Raw genomic sequence first — 5,870 nt, forward strand, 5'->3', positions numbered from 1 at the left:
GTTGCTGATATCGATTCATTCTTTTTTATTGTCGGTTGATTTGATCTAATAACTAGGACATTTCAGAAAGAGTTGCTTAGTCCTCTACACCTCATCTCACCTCAAAGGGATGCCATGACTCTAAATAGAAAGTGTGTATAGAAAAACCTTAAAAAAAACCTAAAATGACTCAAAAACTCCAAATTGTAGCAAAACTAATCCCTTGTCTATTTAAAAATATTTTTCAATTAATAAAATTATAATTAATTTTTTATATTTTAAAAATTTATATTATGTATTTTAATATATATATATATATCTATATATATATATATATATATATATATATATATATATATATATATATATATATATATATATATATACATATAAAATTAATTAATTAATGAAGTTATTTTATAAATTAATCATATTCTCTTAGTCATAATCTAACATGATCAACATGATCAGATCTTGTAACATTTTTTTTTTCTTTTAAAAATATACACAAATTTTGATCTGGAATATTTTCATCATTTTATTTCTTTTTTCTAAAAATATTTCTTCACATTTCAACAAAGAGGATCCAATCATTCGACAGATTTCGACAAATTGGTCACTAGTACTGTCAGATTTTAGTTTTGTCATATAATTAAAATAAAACAATATAAATTCATATTATTTAATATTTAAATAATAAAAAATAATAATATAATATAATATTTTAATATTTTGTAAATATATTTTTTTAAATAATATTAATCTATAAAATCTAGATATCAAAGTAAGTTTTTGTTGATAATCCAATTAAAAATACTTAAACATCTTCAACAATACTATCAATTAAAAATACTAAAATAATTTAAGTACAACTTCAACGATACCTTTTCTTAAATATTATTTTAAAGCTCTCTCCTATCGTATTACCTTTTGGGCTGCGGTAAAAATTGAGCATTGTTTAAACATGGTGGAGGGTAGACTTGACTTTCAAGCGCAGCACTTTCTCATTCCAATTCTTGAGGTGGTTAAGCTTCTCGCCTCGTGCAGGTACTATGGTTGAAAGACCGCGTAGGTTTTTGTTTTTATTTTAATTATTAATTTTATTTTTTTATTTTATAGAGTTTATTTTTATTTTAATTATTAATTTTATTTTTTTATTTTATATATATATATTTATATAAAAAAATTATGAGCAAAAATTATGGGTAGTTAAAATTTAAAATTAAAAAACTGCTTATAATAAATTGATTATTTTATCTTTATTTTATTTTAATTATACTATTATTATTTTTTATGTAATTTGATCTAGTCAAAATATTCATAGAACAAGATATTACAACATTTTTACCATAGTAAACTAGAGAACACCTCTGAACACAATAAACATATATTTTAATTTTAGATTTTATTAAATGTTAAAAAAGTCAAACATTTTGAATTATTTATTTATTTATTCTAAATCCTTGTCACACTCTCTAAGACATTCCAATCAGATATGGACATGCACTTCCGTGAAAGGGGGTGCCCTTGCAGCAGGGTAGAGGCAGAGGTAGACCCCTCTTTCCACCTTGGCATGGTTTGGGCTTGGACTGATTTAATGCCAACATCCCTCATTGCTAACAGAGCAGTGCCCTTACAGCGGGGTAGAGGCAGAGGCAGACCCCTGTTTCCACCTTGGCACGGTTTGGGCTTGAACCAATTTAATGCCAACATCCCTCATCGCTATTTGAGCATGGTGGTGGAGCTTGAATCTATAGATGTCCGCAATGTAGGCAACAATGCTTGGGCTCTACGAAACATGCTTGATCACTATCTTCAAGATCATGAGGAGAGCTAGTTGGTGCTCGAGGATCACCTCCTCAACTTCGATTACTACTAAGGCCACGCTAAAGTTGCGATGAAGTAAATGGTTGGTGCTCTAGGCCTCTAGTTACATTCATTGACCACTTCTATCTCTACCTCATCCTCTCAAAGCCTTGCAACTACTATGGAGCACGACACTACCCTCTTGGCACAATGCAACAACCATACCTAAGCATGGGCCCACCTCCTACCCAAGACATCCCCTCCAGGTCAGCCAAACTGGTTAGCAACTTGAGTGCAAGCATTACTCGTAAGTCCAACAGTAATGATTACTATGGTCCAACACCAATTCTGGAAGAGGTATCAGAGCAGAATGTGAATCAGCAAATGGACCCAAACATGTTTTGTAAAACCACCTAGATATCAATGTTGTCTTTCCTGTGTTCTTCTTTACTTGGTGCTCTATACTTAGAATGTAGGATTGTTGGCTGCAATCCATCTTTCTTCCTCCAACCATCTTCTTCTTAGTATTATGCACTTGGTTTCCTGGCTCAAGTTAATTTTTTGGAAAGTTTGGCATCTTTTTTTGTCTCATACCTTTTGGGCTTCCATGATTAAGCTAAATGCTACAATATTTTGACACAATCACTACCATGATATATCCCATATAAATTTCATATAATACAAAATTCTCTCACTTGCAAAAAATACAAAACAACTTTAAAATTTAAATTATTATCATTATCATAAATTCTCTATAAATAATTTCTACTTACCTTTTGTATATTTACCCCCAACAAACATAAAGATTTTTTATTCTCACACTTCATTTAAATATAATCACATAAAGATCTACTTAATCCAAACAAACATAAAGATCTTCCATTCTCACACTTCATCTAAATATGATCCCATAAGGATTCCACTTAAGTATAAATGAGATTATTCACCATATACAATCTCACACTTTAATCCAAACAAACATAAAGATCTTCCATTCTCACACTTCATCTAAGTATGATCCCATAAGGATTTCACTTAAGTATAAGTAAGATTATTCACCATATACAATCTCGCACTTTAATCCAAACAAACATAAATATCTTCCATTCTCACACTTCATCTAAGTATGATCCCATAAAGATTCCACTTAAGCATAAGTGGGATTATTCACCATATACAATCTCACACTTTATTTGTGCCCGACATAAAAATATCCTTCTTATCCAATCATGAAAGTGGGATTATTCACCATATACAATCTCACACTTTATTTGTGCCCGACATAAAAATATCCTTCTTATCCAATCATGAAATTCTCACACTGCATATTTAAATCAATAACATAAGCCACGCTTCTATTATAAAATCCATAACGTAACGTAACAAGAACAAAATCGGCAATTCTGGACGAGGCGTGACAAGTCCCATAGTTTCTTGCTTGTTTCACTCCCTTGCGAGACCAGCACCACTTTAATTATTCATTATATTCATTCACGCGAGGCAACACAACCAGATTGTGATGCAGTTTTTCCATTTCTTGAACAAAAGACTCCAAATTACTATAAGAAGATCCTTCTTTGTCCACACTTATTTTAGCAACCTTACTCAGCGCCTCGGCTCTGGTTCTCATGCTCTTTCCTTCTTCCTCTGCCAAAAGCATGGTGACAGCTCTTCGTACTTCCCCTTCATCTGGAATACCGCTCACATCCAAACATATCTGTATGCCTATCCCCAAACGTTCTACCAGGAGCTTAGAGTTAAAGGGCTGTTCTGCAAACATGGGCCACGTGATCATGGGGACTCCCACGCTGATGCTCTCCAGCGTAGAATTCCACCCGCAGTGGCTCAAGAAAGCACCCACTGAAGGATGCGAAAGAATCAAGAGCTGAGGCGCCCATCCCCATATGATCAGCCCCCTCTCTCGCGTCCTCTCTTCGAATCCCTCCGCCAGCCCCACCTCCGTCTCTTTGGAGCCTTTCACATCCGTGTGAGAAGGACATCTGATGGCCCACACGAAGGCCTGCCCGCTACTCTCCAACCCCGAAGCCAGCGCACAGATTTGGTTTTCATTCAGGAAAAACTGGCTCCCTAGGCACACGAATACCACCGAATTCGGACGCCGGGAATCTAGCCACCGCAAGCACTCATCCTCGTCGATATCCGCCGCCTTGCCGCGGCTTCGAATTTTCCGCCTATAGCAGCGGGAGGAAGCAGGGGACCAATGTTCCACACAGGTTTCCCGGTGAGGCTCCCAATGTAATCGATCGCCCGGGATTCCAACTCGTAAAACGTATTAATAATTATGCCCAGCCCCTCCAAGCTCCCGTTAAGCTCCTCCCGAAGAAAATTCCAGAGCGGATGAGATTCCGGATCACGCCACGATACCGTCAAGTCGGACCTGCGGAGCTTAAGCCCGGAGATGAGCTCCGATACATCAAAAGACTCGTCGTCGTCGTACGAGGTGCGGTTAAAGACGAAGTGTATGAGAGACAACCCGAACGCTCCACACGTGTAGAAAGCCACGCTGGGGATCCCGAGGTTGGCACCCGCACGGCGAGCCCATCCCGTTGTCATGTCCACGATGATGCAGCATACCGGAGAAGAACCAACCATCTGTTGATCCAACCATTCTTGAAACGCGGCCGCCAGCTTGTGCGAGGAAGCAAAGAGCAACGGAACGACGTGCATGGGGACGTTGTCTGTGCTGTCGGTTCCCGGGGGCACACCCTCGATTGGAGGCAAGGGAATAGGTACCAGCCGGATGTCCAGATTCGAACCCTCGACCTCCGGCTGCAGACGTTTCGCATTCCCCGGGGTCGTGATAAACGAAACTGTGAAGCCGCCGCGCGAGGCGAGAAGCTTGACTAGCTGAAGGAATGGAATGAGATGGCCCTGAGCCAAGGACGGGACCGCTACTAGATGGGGCTTTCTTTCTGCCATTATCGACGAACAAGCAACCTTCACAAATGGATGAAGACAGTACTATTACTTGAAGAAAACCAGATCGGAGTTTCTATATATATATAAACAAAAATTTAGAACCAGCTGCTTCCATTTGCAAACTATGACATTTCCAGACAGAAGGTGACATTTCCAGACAGAAGGTGAGTAGGGATTCAGAAATTACAAAACTTAAGGGTTTTTTTACCATATGATGAATTCGTAACTGTCAGGCTTAATTTATGGGAAAGGGGAATCCGTCTTTCTAGCCCCCACCACAGCAGGTCATTGCCAGACAGAAGGTGAGTAGGAATTCAGAAATTACAAAAGGTAAGGTTTTTTTAATGATATGGTGAATCAGTAACTGTCAGGCCTAATTTATGGGAAAGGGGAATCTGTCCTTCTAGCCCTCACCACAACAGGTCATTGCCAAACAGAAAATGAGTAAGAATTCAGAAATTACAAAAAATAAATTTTTTTTTACCATATGATAAATCCGTAACTGTCTAGCCTAATTTATGAGAAAAGGAAATCCGTCCTCTATGGGAAAGGGGAATCGATTCTGCAGGCGTGAGAATGGGATTTGAATTTTCGAAGATGGCATCCCATTCTTCTTACATCTCATTATTGACTTTCACCTTTATTATTATCAATATTATTCATCTTTTTAATTATAAGTGATATTATTTTTCTATCTAAAACATAATTTTATTTTAAAAAATACACCAATAAACTTACACATCCCCTAGTAATAGATTATAAGATAAATCTCTTAACTCAAAAATTATAAATAATATTTAATAAAAATATAATAACTCAATTATCATAAATAATATTTAATAAAAATATAATATATTAAATAATGTTTTAAGTGAATATTATCTATATATTTTAATTAAAAAAAATCCATCCCCAAAATAACCCATCAACCAAATTTCGCCCGTAATACAATAATGAATCAGTTGTTTATCATTGAGAATAAGTGACATATCACCAACTACGTAGACATCACGTCTTGGTGTTCATTCATGGATTGGGCCGCCGATTTTCGATTGTGCAGCCGTGAGAATGGGATTTGAATTTTGGAAGATGGCATCTAGAAGTTCCACATGTTATCGTGTAACAAGTTGAGTGTAGCGCTCTTT

The 5,870-nt window shown here is 36.7% G+C and overlaps 1 pseudogene; it reads right to left on the reverse strand.

The window, feature by feature from the left end:
- Positions 1 to 3,221: 3,221 nt before the first annotated feature.
- Positions 3,222 to 4,779, reverse strand: LOC149155832 (scopoletin glucosyltransferase-like; annotated as a pseudogene).
- Positions 4,780 to 5,870: the final 1,091 nt, after the last annotated feature.

The sequence above is a fragment of the Pinus tabuliformis genome, chromosome 9 (genome assembly GCF_031772625.1).
Source record: "Pinus tabuliformis cultivar Carrire ecotype Pingquan chromosome 9, CPIR1, whole genome shotgun sequence".
NCBI classification, from domain to species: Eukaryota; Viridiplantae; Streptophyta; class Pinopsida; order Pinales; family Pinaceae; genus Pinus; species Pinus tabuliformis.